The sequence below is a fragment of the Macrobrachium nipponense genome, chromosome 43 (assembly GCF_015104395.2).
Source record: "Macrobrachium nipponense isolate FS-2020 chromosome 43, ASM1510439v2, whole genome shotgun sequence".
NCBI lineage: Eukaryota > Metazoa > Arthropoda > Malacostraca > Decapoda > Palaemonidae > Macrobrachium > Macrobrachium nipponense.
Genome location: NC_061104.1, coordinates 47865428 through 47880175, shown reverse-complemented (window position 1 = coordinate 47880175; position 14748 = coordinate 47865428). Strand labels below are relative to the sequence as shown.

Sequence of the window (14748 nt, the reverse complement as noted above, 5' to 3'; positions counted from 1 at the left end):
GCCGTTGGTCCCGTTGCTGAATAATCACTGGTTCCATGCAACCGTAGAAACGCCATACAAACAAACATACAAAAACTCTCGATTTTTCCCCTCAGCGCTGAATGACCTCGTAGGTCCCAGCGCTTGACCTTGGCCTTTGGGGGGTGGGAGGGTGGGAGTGGGGGGCTATGGTGCTGGCATATAACCAGCCATCTCCAAAAAAAAATGTTGACAAAAGTCCTTCTTGTATGAGAAAGGAAGGCGGTACCTGCACGAGGACTGTGGGACCTGTTGATTTATGACATTGAAAGAAAAGAAAAGTTTCCTCTGTGTTAGAGCTTGTCGGTGTTGGGGGGTTGGGGGGTGGTGGGGGTGGGTTAGAAGGGGGGGGGGCCCGCTGGGAAGTCCCGGCAAAGATTCCGAAATTTAGTGTAAGAGAAGAACGATTGCGGAGTTCTGTGCGAAGTTAATGTCCTTTATAGCATTCCACTTGTTTAGCTTCTTGTTTGTATGTATCCTTTATTTAATCTCGTATTAAAGTTTCACGTATATTATCTTCATTAAAGTTTTCTTTTAATTTTTGTGTTATCTTGTGTCATGTGTATATTTTTAGTAGCGACTGTCGTAGATTCCCAGAGACGTCTCTCACAAAAGACAAAGATTTAGAGAGAGAGAGAGAGAGAGAGAGAGAGAGAGAGAGAGAGAGAGAGAGAGAGAGAGAGAATGTATTTTTCCAAATAGAATGAAATAGTACTCAAGGCATGGAAGAATGGGGAGTTTTAAGGTAGTCTAAATGAATAAACAAATTAATAAGTAAGTACCCTAGATGATAATATGAGTAAAATATTAAAATGCCAAGAGCATTACTTGAGGGTATCCTTAGGGTATGTGTAAGTCCGTCAAATGCTGTACGTTAAGTATATCTTAGTTTTACCAGACCACTGAGCTGATTAACAGCTCTCCTAGGGCTGGCCCGAAGGATTAGATATTTTTACGTGGCTAGGAACCAATTGGTCACCTAGCAACGGGACCTACAGCTTATTGTGGGATCCGAACCACACTATATCGAGAAATGAATTTCTATCACCAGAAATAAATTCCTCTGATTCCGCGTTGGCCGTGCCGGGATTCGAACTTCGGACCACCATATTGGCAGCCGGGCACGAAAACCACTCGTCCAGCGAGGAGCTAAATGCTGTAGGAGTCGATAATAAAAAAAAATCACGTAAGAATGTAAAACATCCGTACTCTGTTCTTCATTAGCATTAACAATTTAAATATATTATTCCGACAGCAACAAATGACGGGCAATGAAGAAAAAAACAAATGAAATATGATATTCTCATTCCGATGATACCCCTCAGCATCGTCCGTATCAATCTTTCTCTCCCGATGTTGATAAATTCCTCGTAATATATGATAATTAACCTAAGTGGCTGGACGGACGTTTTCTCGCCGAGGGAGAGAACTGGGGCGCGGGCGGGAGTAGGGGGTTCGTGGGGTTGTGGGGGGGGGGGGGGGGGGGGGGGGGGGGGGGGGGAGGGGACGCATTCCCCTAGGAACTCGAGGTTTATTTTTACTGCGTTTGGTAAATCCGAGCATCTCAGAATTGTGTTTCTTTAGTGAAGAATAGATTGGCACCATATATTTATACGTAATATATATATATATATATATATATATATATATATATATATATATATATATATATTACCGGGGAATATATATAAGTATATATCCCTTATTTTATATATTATATTATATATATATATATATATATATATAATATATATTTATATATATATTTATATATATATATACTATATTATTTATATATACATATATATTTAAATATTTCTATTATAAAACTCCTCATAACTTTATTTATTTGGCTTATTAGTTTCCTATTTGATTCTGTCACGGCGTCAATAACCTAGATTTTGTGACGCCAGGTGTAGCAGCCCTAAATCAGTCAATCATCGCTGTCCAATATGCATTTAATCACGAAGAGATACAAGAGTAGGACTCGAAGGCTTTCGGTGACTGCTAGGAAGCAGGTGGAAAGCAGTTAGAAAGCAGTAGAGAGATAGGAGAGGATTAGCCTGGCAGCAGGGAATTGGAATAAGCAAGAGGATAGAAGATGCGACTGGTAGATAGATAGAGACAGGAATAGATAGAAGCACACAGATAGAAGCATGGAGATGGAAACATAAATCGAACAGAATGGGATTGACAGAGAGAAGAGTTGATAAATAGAACTTGATGTGAAATCGTACTTTCTATCCCTTTTATGTACAGGTTGGCCTTTATATTCATTTCGTTTAGTTTGTGCGTTCTGCTCGTTTTTTAAGCTTCAGATTCCGTTCTTCGTCTTTGTAGAGGTTTCCTGTTCATATGCTAGGAAGTTTTTTTTTCTTTTTTTACATATTCTGATCTTACGCTAAATTAAGTATATAAGATCTTTTTTTGGAGTTTGTGCGCTCTGCTCTTTTTGTAAAGCTTCTTAGTCCGCTTTTCGTCTCTGTAGACGTTTCCTGTTCGTATGTCAAGTTTTTTTTTTATCTTTTTCTTTTTTTTAAGTATATAAGATTTTTTTTGTCATAAAACTTTTTTTTTATCTTATGTTCATATATGTTTGTCACTATAGTTAATTTTCACTTGCCTTTCTTTCTTATTATCACTTATGGGAGTTTTATATCTAAAATTTGATTTGAATTGCATGGTGAAATTGCATAATAATAATAAAAATAAAAAATAATAATAATAATAATAATAAATAAATAATAATAATAATAATAGATAGAAAAAAAAAACTATAATTTGAATGCAGCGATGCTAGTTACAACCTTCAAACACAATATAATGAATGAAGGGCCTACTAACCCTTAATAATATAATAATAATGTAATAATAATAATGTTTTCTAAATCTAATAATAATCGTTTTCAAATCACGTTCTCTTGATTCACACGGAGATTGATTGCAGTGCAATTGCAGGAATTAATCTCCAGCAGCTACATACATAACAACATTAAAACATTAAGAACAGCAGTAATGAACGCTGAGTTATTGCACTTCTGAGTGCAACATATGACGCGCGCGCACACGCACGCACGCAAACTCGCGATACCCGCGCCGGACAACAAATTCAGCCGTGATGGCGTTGCGAATTGGCTTTGATTATTAGCATGCGTATAATCTCATTAACAAATTAACACTTGCGAAGAGCAGAAGCGAGGATTGCACCCACCCAGAAATTCTATCAAATATCAATCATTTCATTAGGCGCGCTCACCCCCACCGCCCCCACCCCCCACCAACCACCAAAGATTAAAAGGAAGAAAAAAAAACAAGTTGGGAAATTGACTCGAGATTCAGTTTTGACACTCAAGTATTTTAACGTAAACACTGATGAGGAGCACAGAGAGAGAGAGAGAGAGAGAGAGAGAGAGAGAGAGAGAGAGAGAGAGAATTATGGACATATAAACGAAAGGAGAGAGAAAACGAGAGACAGAGAAAATGGACATGGTTTAGTTGAGAGAGAAAGAGAGAATAATGACAGGATAATAAACGAAAGGAGAGAGAGAAAAAGAGAGAGATATAAGATGATCAGAGAGAGAGAGAGAGCAGAAAAATGGACCCGTCACATAATTTTGAAACCAAATCGCGTGATTTTATTAATATTTTACAGAATATTTTAGTTACACGATTTTATTTATTTATCTCTAAGAATATTTGTGTTTTTATTATTATCCGTCAAGTAACTTACATTCTCATTAATCGTTTGGAACTAGATTCCATCTTTAAGCAAACAGTTACAACTATTATGTATAACATATTTTATTGTTTTAATACGAGATTTTTCTTTCGACCAATATCCCTCACGCCGTCTATAAATAATAAACAGACATTTACGAAAATAATATGTTAATGATAAGGAGATTTTCACATTTGTTTTCTTTGCGAATAATATTATGATTTAAGGTTTTAAAAGCTTATTTGGAAATAATATTATTTTAATGTTTTTTTTAATACGAGATTTTTCTTCGACCATTATTCTTCACTAGACCCACCTTCTATAAATAATAAACAAACTAATTTTTAGTATTATTTGCGAGCAATATTATTACAAAAATTAATTCTTTTTTTTTAAGATATTTTTTTATTCCATCTTCAAGAAAACCGCTGTCTTTAAATCACACGTCACGCGTCGACGTCCTATCTTCTTGTTTTCGCTCTCGATTTTGACAGTCGCTGTTTCGGATTCAGCCTCGTGAGATACTCTCTCTCTCTCTCTCTCTCTCTCTCTCTCTCTCTCTCTCTCTGTTATTTGTCTTCGCCTTCTTTCGAAGATGGTTTTAAATCTGATCAGCTCTCTCTCTCCCGGTTTTAAGATTCTGAAAAAGCATTCTCTCTCTCTCTCCTCTCTCTCTCTCTCTCTCTCTCTCTCTCCATCTCGTCCCTCTCGTCTCTCTTTTAATTGTTCCAAAAAATATTCTCCCCTCTCTTCTCCCCTCTTCTCTTCTCTCTTCTCTCTCCAATCTCTCTCTTTTTTGTTAGAAATTTTAAGAGGGGTTAAGATTCTGAAAGAGCATTCTCTCTCCTCTCTCTCTCTCCATTTTTATTAAGAAATATTGGGGTTTTAAGATTCTTAAAAAGCATCTCTCATTCAGCTTCTCTCTCTAACTCTCTCTCATCTCCCGTCTCTCTCTCCCTCACTCTCCCGGTCTCTCTCTCTCGTCTCTCTCTCTCCAGTTTTTATTAGAAATAAATTGGGGTTTTAAGATTCTGAAAAAGGCATTCTCTCTCTCTCTCTCTCTCCGCCTCTCTCTCTCCCATCTTCCTCCCTCCTCCTTCTCATTTTGTTCTCTCTCTCTCTCTCTCTCTCTCTCATTTTTTTATCACCACTTGTATTCTTGCTTGTTGATATTACAAAGGATTCATGTAGTCGTTTTGATGTCTTTGGATAACTGCAAACCGTTGGTTTTCTCTTCAACAGGAATTAGATCTTGTTTTTCCAATACTTTCTGGAGCTTCTTCCATAATATTCTTTTTGTGTTTCCGTGGAACTGGAACTGAGAATTCTTTCTTTATTCTTCTCCACTGATTATTATACTGCGTGAATTGTTTTCATTGTAGTGTTTATCTTTTTTTTCGCTTTGGCAAATATTTCATCATTCTAGGATGGTTTTGTATTTTATGATCAGTTAACTTATTTCTCTCTCTCTCTCTCTCTCTCTCTCTCTCTCTCTCTCTCTCTCTAGTTATTTTTCCTTTGTCTCTCGAAGATGGTTTTCGAATCCCCTGATCAACTGCTCTCTCTCTCTCTCTCTCTCTCTCTCTCTCTCTCTTCTCCTCTCTCTTCTTCTCTCTCCTCTCTCTCTTTTCTTTTTTTTTTGCTTTTTTTCCTTTGTCTTTCGAAGATGGTTTTGACTCTCCTGATCATCTGCTCTCTCTCTCTCTCTCTCTCTCTCTCTCTCTCTCTCTCTCTCTCTCTCTCTTTTCTTTTTTTTTGCTTATTTTTCCTTTGTCTTTTCTCCTTGGACATCACTCCTAAAGAAATCCGACAAGAGAAATCTTTCAGAACCGCACAACATTTTCATCGAACTTCAAAGACTTTCCTCTCTCTCTCTCTCTCTCTCTCTCTCTCTCTCTCTCTCTCTCTCTCTCTCTTCTTTCCTTTTCCTACTCCTCCTTCCCGTCATCCTCCCCTTCTTTATTCTTCGTCGTCTTACCTATTCGGCGTAAGGGAGATCAAGGAATTCTTTTAAGTTGATTGGCTTATTGGTTTTATCCCGTTCTGACGTTCGTTTCCATTTTTTTCCATTCTTACATTCGTTTTCGTTTTATTCATCTTTACGGTCGTTTTCATTTTTTCCATTCTTAGTATTCATTTCGATTTTTTTCCATTCTTACATTCATTTTGATTTTTTCCATTCTTACAGTCATTTAAATTTTTCCATCTTTACTACGGTCGTTTTCATTTTTTCCATTCTTACATTCATTTTCGTTTTATCCATTTGACTACGGTCGTTGCCATTTTTCCCATTCTTACATTCATTTGATTTTTTTTTCCATTCTTACAGTCCATTTTCCGGTTTTCCATTCTTACTTTCATTTTTGATTTTTTTCCATCTTTACGTCATTTTCATTTTTTCCATTCTCACATTCATTTTGATTTTTTTTCCATTCTTACAGTCATTTTCCGTTTTTCCATTCTTACATTCATTTTGATTTTTTCCATTCTTACAGGTATTTTCATTTTTTCCATTCTTACATTCATTTAAATTTTTCCATCTTCACTACGGTCGTTTTCATTTTTCCCGTTCTTTCATTCATTTTCCTTTTTCATCTTTACTACGTTCGTTTTAATTTTTTTCCATTCTTAGGTTCGTTTCCATTTTTCCATTCTTAAATTCGTTTCTTTTTCATCTTTACGGTCGTTTTCATTTTTTTCCATTCTTATATTCGCTTCCATTTTTTCCCATTTTTACGTTCGTTTTCTTATACATTCCGTATTTATTTAACTACCAACAATTTTTTTATTAAACTGGCCTTATGCCAGCGCGGACTCTTGATTGAACTGTATTTCGACTTATTATATTTTTAGTATTTATTATTTTTTTTTTTTACATATGACAACCTTGATTATAGGACTTCGTTATTCTTAAGATTCTGTTCATATTTTTAGATTAGATTTTGTAGTTGTTTTATAGGAAGATATTATGATCCCTTTATTCTGTTTTAAGCTTTCATTTGTTTTGTTATTATTTGTTAGTTCTTATTTTAGTTCGTGTTATTCGTTATTGCTCTCTTTGTGCTTTGTGCTTCAATTATCGTTTTTCCTTTATAGCTCCTTCGCAGGAGTTCACTGACCTTCGCTTAGAAGGATTTGAAAAATGCCATAAGTGTACTGATATTATAACTTTTATTTCGTGTCTCATGAGAGGCTTCCTAAGATATTACCTTTCTGGTAACAGGGTTGATGTTATTAAGCATATTTGATCGTGTATATATATATATATATATATATATATATATATACATATGTATATATATTATATATATTATATATATATAATATATTATATATAATATTCCATATATATTATAATACATATTAAGAGCTTCAAACGTCCTTTACCTCACTTGGTGGCCCGAGTCGATAATGTCACTGGAGTCTAGATTTCTCCTCTGTCGCTGGGCATGGTTCGAACCCACGAGAGGACGAAATTATTATACAACTAAAAAAAGAATTCCTCTTCGGTTAACAAATATGAAAATATATTAACCCCAAGATAGAGAGAATTGGATATTAAAGGACATTTTTTAGCTCGATGTATGTATAGAATCACGGTGATGTGATATAAATTCACACACACACAAACACACACACACACACACACGCACACACACACACACACACATATATATATATATATATATATATATATATATATATATATATATATAATTTGTATTTACATATAAATATATATAATTTATTTAATCGTTTATATATCAATGGCGTCCTGCGTTGTAAAAAAACACAGGTTTATGCTGTGATTATCCTAATATTTTATTATGAATGAATCTGCGGCTTCATCGACCATTGCTGCTCATGGTGCGCGTGGAAATGCTTAACTTCGGCAGGATCGAATGGTAATTATTGTCCATCTTCTTCGCAAAAAGGTCTGGTGAGATTGGATTAGCAAGATGGCGCCAATGCCGATAGTTCTCCCTGGGCAGACATAAAATCCTCTTATAGAATCCTCTTTACTCCGACTCGCCTCAGTGGCGTGGTCGGTATGGTGTTGGCGTGCCATCTCGGTGGCCGCGAGTTCGATTCTCGGGCTTTGCATTGAGGTGTGAGAGATGTGTATTTCTGGTGATTAGAAGTTCACTCTCGACGTGGTTCGGAAGTCACGTCAAGCCGTTGGCCCCGTTGCTGAATGACCACTAGTTCCACGCAACGTAAAAACACCATACAAACAAACAAACAATCTTTACTCCGAAGACGGCGTTCAAAACCGAGGGAGGAGGTTCTCAGGCCTTTGGCTAAATTCTCTTCCACAAATTTAAGGAGTCTTCATACCCAGTGGTTACAAGGAGGCAATTTAAACTTTTTTCTCCCGTGTGTCAATGCGTTGAAGCCTAATATATTTTTTATCTGCATCATTATTATTATTATAAATGATAATTATTATTATGATTATTATTATTGGTAATTCTACAGAATAGTTCCGCAACCGCGGATACGACATCCACTAGGGATTGGGGCGTCCAATGTATTTCGCCGTGTATAGTACTGGCCCCTGGGGGTTAATTACAGTCGTCCGAATAAATATTACTTAAAATTCTTGTTCAGGAGGTAAAACTGCATAGAAAAACCGCAACTGCCATAGACTAGGCCGCCGCGGAATAGTACCCTAGATCTACCTTATTATTTATTATTATTGTTATTGCTATAGTTTCCCGTAGGGGCGTCGTGCTTCCAGTGCACCTTACGTGGTGCATTGTAGGCATTACTTAATGTTCTTTGCAGCGTCCTTTCGACCCCGAGTTGCAACCCCTTTCATTCCTTTTACTCTCCCTCCGTTTATATTCCTCCTGTTACACCTCTCAAACCTTTTTACTGTCCATTTCGCATTCAGCACTGAGTGACCTCATGGGTCCCAGAGCTTGGACTTTCGCCAAAGTGTTAGATTCTGTAGCTTCAGTACGAAATATATATTTATTGTCGCCTGTGTGTCAGAGCGTTGGAACCTGATATATTTAGACATTTTAAACCCCATCATTATTGCTGCTGAGTTGTTGAAGACAAATCCGGATTCTAGGAACACAATCGTCTCCGTAAAATGTTCGCGCGGCTCCGTCGTTAAAAATAATCCGCAATTCAGAGAAACGCATTTGGACCTCCAGGCCCATTATTCTTCTGGGAGAAGCCGCGTCCATAAGGCATCTTTATTGGATGTTATTGAGACCCTCTCTCTCTTCTCTCTCTCTCTCTCTCTCTCTCTGCTACTTCCCCCCAACCATCTCTCTGTTTGTCTGCTATATCCTCACCACGTTTCTCTCTCTCTCTCTCTCTCTCTCTCTCTGTGTCTGTGTGCTACATCCCCACCATGTCTCTGTCCATTTATTTGCTCTCTCTCTCTCTCTCTCTCTCTGTGCTGCAACCACCTCCATGGCTCTGTTCATTTATTTGCTCTCTCTCTCTCTCTCTCTCTCTCTCTCTCTCTCTTTTATGTGTTACATCCCCCACCATGTCTCTGTCCATTTATTTGCTCTCTCTCTCTCTCTCTCTCTCTCTCTCTCTCTCTCTCTCTCTCTCTCTCTCTGGGAGCCCCTTTACATATTTTTCAAGCGGTCTATTGAATTGGCAGCTTCGCGGAATCCTAATTTCCATATTAGATATTTGGCTTGGGTCTGAAGTGGCGGCTGCGCGAGTTTGGGAATTATTTGATAACAATAATACAAGGTCTCGTGGCCTCGGCCTCTTGCGGTTTTCCGTTGTGTACTTTAGATCTTAACTCTCTCTCTCTCTCTCTCTCTCTCTCTCTCTCTCTCTCTCTCTCTGTCTCAAAGTGCTTTACTTTCTGATTTTCTGTTTTCATCTCAGGATCTCTTGTCTGTTTCCCTTTATGTGTAATATTCTTTTACTTTGCCTTTGTCCGTCAACTGACTTTCCTAATCTCTCTCTCTCTCTCTCTCTACACTACTGCCACTATCTCAAATTCCCTTGATCTACTCTCATTCATTCATTCTGCCTCTTGGTTTTGTTCTTCTCTTCTCTCTCTCTCTCTCTCTCTCTCTCTCTCCACTCGGTCTGCTGCTACTCCCACCATCATTTTTTTTAATCTATTCAATCTGTTCCTGCGTTTGTACCCTCTCTCTCTCTCTCTCTCTCTCTCTCTCTGTGCCAACTACTTATCCCGTCATCTCTCTTTCCTTTTATCTACTCTCTCAATTTACCCTGTAACCCCTAACACCCCCGTCTCTCTCTCTTTCTCTCTCTCTCTCTGTGCTACTACTCCCACCATCTTTTTTTATATCTATCTCTCTCTCTCTCTCACTCTCTCGTCTCTCTCTCTCTCTCCCTCTCTCTTTCCCGCCTCTTCTCCTGCATGTTTTCCACGCGCCTCCCCATCTGACGATGGTCTCCCATTGTGGGAACTCAGAGGAGCACGTGTCTTCGTTCGAGAGTTATAGACCCTGTTTGCTTTGCAGTGGTAATGTATTGGCCTCGTGAAGTTCCGGCGAAGTTTGGGTAAAAGTTTCCGGATCTGGGAAGAAATGGCGGCTGCGTTGTGTTGCGTGTTTTTGTTTGGGTTTTTGTTTATCGTTTTTAAATGGTTTCGTGTAGGGGGCCGGTTTGGGAAGGGGATGGAAATTCCACTGCGAATGATTCTTCTTCTTCTTCTTCTTATTATTATTATTATTATTATTATTATTATTATTATTATTATTATTATTATATGGATCAGTTTATCCGAATGAGAGATGAAATGGTACTTCGTATTGCGTTGTTTTTTATATATTTTTTTCATTCATCGTTTTTTAATTGTTGGTTGGGCCGTTTTGGGAGTGGCATGAAAATTGTGGTGCGAATATAATAATAATAATAATAATAATAATAATAATAATAATAATAATAATAATAATAATAATAATAATCATAATAATAATAATAATATAATTATTATTATTATTATGATTATTATGATTATTATTATTATATTATATTATTATTATTATTATTATTATTATTATTATTATTGGAAGAACAAAATCCACAGTTATGTTTGGGTACGTATATTTGAAAATAAATCTCTACGGAGAGCTTTCGGGAATCTGTTCGGTTGAAAATGGGAATCGAGCAGATTCCCGGAAGCTCTCTGTAGAGATTTATTTTCAAACTTATGTGTACCCATACATAACTGTGGATTTGCTTCTCCATTTTAAGACTTACGCTATTATTATTATTATTATTATTATTATTATTGCTCTATCACAGTCCTCCAATTCGACTGGGTGGTATTTATAGTGTGGGGTTCCGGGTTGCATCCTGCCTCCTTAGGAGTCCATCACTCTTCTTACTATGTGTGCCGTTTCTAGGATCACACTCTTCTGCATGAGTCCTGGAGCTACTTCAGCCTCTAGTTTTTTCTAGATTCCTTTTCAGGGATCTTGGGATCGTGCCTAGTGCTCCTATGATTATGGGTCACGATTTCCACATACATATCCCATATCCTTCTTATTTCTATTTTCAGATCTTGATACTTATCCAATTTTTCCCTCTCTTTCTCTTCAACTCTGGTGTCCCATGGTATTGCGACATCAATGAGTGATACTTTCTTCTTGACCTTGTCAATCAACGTCACGTCTGGTCTGTTTGCACGTATCACCCTATCCGTTCTGATACCATAGTCCCAGAGGATCTTTGCCTGATCGTTTTTCTATCACTCCTTCAGGTTGGTGCTCGTAACCACTTATTACTGCAAGGTAGCTGATGTTTCTTGCACAGGCTCCAGTGGAGGGCTTTTGCTACTGAATCATGCCTCTTTTTGTACTGGTTCTGTGCAAGTGCCGGGCATTCACTTGCTATGTGGTTTATGGTTTCACTTTTCGTATTGCACTTCCTACATATGGGAGAGATGTTATTTCCGTCTATCGTACTTTGAACATATCTGGTTCTTAGGGCCTGATCTTGTGCCGCTGTTATCATTCCTTCAGTTTCCTTCTTTAGCTCTCCCCTCTGTAGCAATTGCCACTCGTCTTCACTGGTTTTCAGATATTGCCCCAGTGCTCTGTTTTCGATGTTGACGCAGTCCTCTATACTTAGTAGTCCTCTCCCTCCTTCCTTTCGTGTTATGTATAGTCTGTCCGTATTTGCTCTTGGGTGTAGTGCTTTATGTATTGTCATATGTTTCCTGGTTTTCTGATCTATGCTGCGGAGTTCTGCCTTCGTCCATTCCACTATTCCTGCGCTGTATCTGATTACTGGCACTGCCCATGTGTTTATGGCTTTTATCATATTTCCGGCATTGAGTTTTGACTTGAGTATCGCCTTGAGTCTCTGCATATATTCTTTCCTGATCGTGTCCTTCATCTCTTGGTGTTTTATATCTCCTCCTTCCATTATTCCCAGGTATTTGTATCCTGTCTCATCTATGTGTCTGATGTTGCTCCCATCTGGTAGCTTTATCCCTTCAGTTCTCGTTACTTTGCCTTTTGTATGTTGACTAAGGCGCATTTTTCTATTCCAAACTCCATCCTGATGTCCCCAGATACAATCCTTACAGTCTGGATTAGGGTATCTATTTCCTTGATGCTCTTACCATACAGCTTGATGTCGTCCATGAACATCAGATGGTTGATTCTGTTGCCTCTTTTCTTGAGTTGGTACCGGCATCCATCTTCTGTAGTACTTTTGTCATGGGAATCATGGCTACTACGAAGAGTAGTGGGGACAGTGAGTCGCCCTGGAAGATCCCTCTCCTGATATTAACCTCTGCTAGTCTTATTCCAGAGCTTGTAAGTATTGTATTCCAGTTGCGCATTGTATTTTTGAGGAAGCTGATGGTATTTTCCTCTGCCCCATATATTTTCAGGCATTCTATTAGCCATGTGTGTGGTATCATGTCGAAGGCTTTCTTATAGTCTATCCATGCCATGCTTAGGTTGGTTTTCCTTCTCTCCTACTGTTCTTCATTACCATTTTGTTCTATCAGGAGCTGGTCTTTTGTGCCCCTACACTTCCTTCTGCAGCCTTTCTGTTGGTGGGGGATGGTGTTTGTCTCCTCTAGGTAGTTGTATAGCCTTTCACTGATGATACCTGTTAGTAACTTCCACATTATTGGTAGGCAGGTGATAGGCCTGTAGTTACTGGCTATATTTCCCTTACTCTTGTCTTTTGTACTAAGGATGTTCTTCCTGTGGTCATCCATTTGGGTGCTTGGTGATTTGAGATACAATGCTGGAGTTGTTCTGCTATTCGTGGGTGTAGGGCCTTGAAGTTTTTGAGCCAGTATCCATGGACTTCATCGGGACCTGGGGCTTTCCAGTTTGGCATTTTCTTTAGTTGGTGTCTGACTGTCTGTCGTGATGTCTGTGAATCTTTGTTTTATTCTCTCTGTTTCTTCTTCCTTGACTTCCTGGAGCCATGTTGCATGTTTGTTGTGTGATACCGGATTGCTCCATATGTTTTCCCAGAGTCTCTTACTTGGTTCGGCTTCGGGAATTTCGGGTGGTTGTGTCTTCCCCTCTTAGTTGGCTGTATAGTCTTTTCTGGTTGGTTCCGAATAGTTTGTTCTGTTGGTATCCCTTATTCCTGTTCATGTACCGTTGGATCTTATGTGCTTTGGCCTTAAGCTCTGTTTTACATCTTCTATTGTGTTGTTTAATCCCCTTTCATTGTACTTTGTATTTCCTCGTTGAGTTCCTCCCTTGTTTTCTTGCTTCTTAGCCTTTTTTTCTGCCATCTCTTTCAGTTTACTCAAGTCAGATCTCATCACCATGATTTGCTTTTCCAGGCGCCTTTTCCAAGGAGGTTGCTGTTTTGGTTGCTGTTGGGTTGGTTGTGCTGGTGGTGTTGGTGTTCGAATTCCCATCAATTCTGCTACTAATCTTGCTCCTTGCATATAGTTCAAGTTATTATTAGTTATTAATTATTATTATTATTATTATTTCCATTATTATTATTATTGATTGTTATTATTTTTATTATTATTATTATTATTAATTGGTAGAAGATAATTTTGTATTATTTTTTTTTATAAATTATGGCTGCATAAATTAAATTGATTTTATATTTCATTTTTCTCAGTTGTTCAGATTTTTTTTCCTCGGTGAATAATTTATTATTATTATTATTATTATTATTATTATTATTATTATTATTATTATTATTATTATTATTGTAATGTTTTATATTTTTGTTTATTATTATCGTTGTTCTTTAGCAGAATTATAGTTGTAATTGAGTTGAAATGCAAACCAAAAGAACAAGTTATAGCTATATGAAGAACACACAAACAGAAAGAATAGAAATGATATTGATCAAACAGGTATATATATATATATATATATATATATATATATATATATATATATATATATATTTGAAAAATAATAAGAAAGAATTGCCTTTACTTATTACTGTAGATTTTCCATGGGTTACATTTTAGTTTCCTGTGAAAGGAAACTATTGAGATGGCTATTTGTCTGTCCGTCCGCACTTTTTCTGTCCGCCCTCAGATCTCAAAATCTACGGAGGCTAGAGGGCTGCAAATTTATATGTTGATCATCCACCCTCCAGTCATCATACATACTAATTTGCAGCCCGCTAGCCTCAGTAGCTTTTATTTTATTTAAGGTTAAAGTTAGCCGTGATCGTGCGTCTGTCACAGCTATAGGTGCCAACATAGGCCACCATTGGGCCGTGGCTGAGAGTTTCATGTGCCATGGTTAAGAGTTTCATACAGAATTATACGCTGTACAGTAAACTCGATCTGGCCGAAGGCATTGTTTACTTATTTTGTTTACCAGCGTGATTTCAATGTTGCATGGAAATTAAGGATACCGTAGAGTGTCAAAATATTATATGATATTTTTGTATGCGATGAAAATAGGAGAGGATTGGATCGAGCGAGCTTAATATAGGCCTATGCTAAGCAAAATGAAAATGATCAGCCTACGTTCAGATGAGGCCAACCGAAATCCATCTTACCTCAGTTAATTTTTTGTTAACGCCGAATATCAGAGCCG

At 37.5% G+C, this 14748-nt stretch overlaps 2 protein-coding genes across 2 annotated transcripts in view; both read left to right on the top strand.

Moving 5' to 3' along the window:
• Positions 1 to 14748, top strand: part of LOC135213963 (neurotrimin-like) — a gene marked incomplete at its 3' end in the record, with an annotated part of 736001 nt that overhangs the window by 172945 nt on the left and 548308 nt on the right.
• Positions 1 to 14748, top strand: part of LOC135213916 (uncharacterized protein DDB_G0284459-like) — a 41088-nt gene that overhangs the window by 1069 nt on the left and 25271 nt on the right. The gene's annotated exons all lie outside the window — the stretch shown is intronic.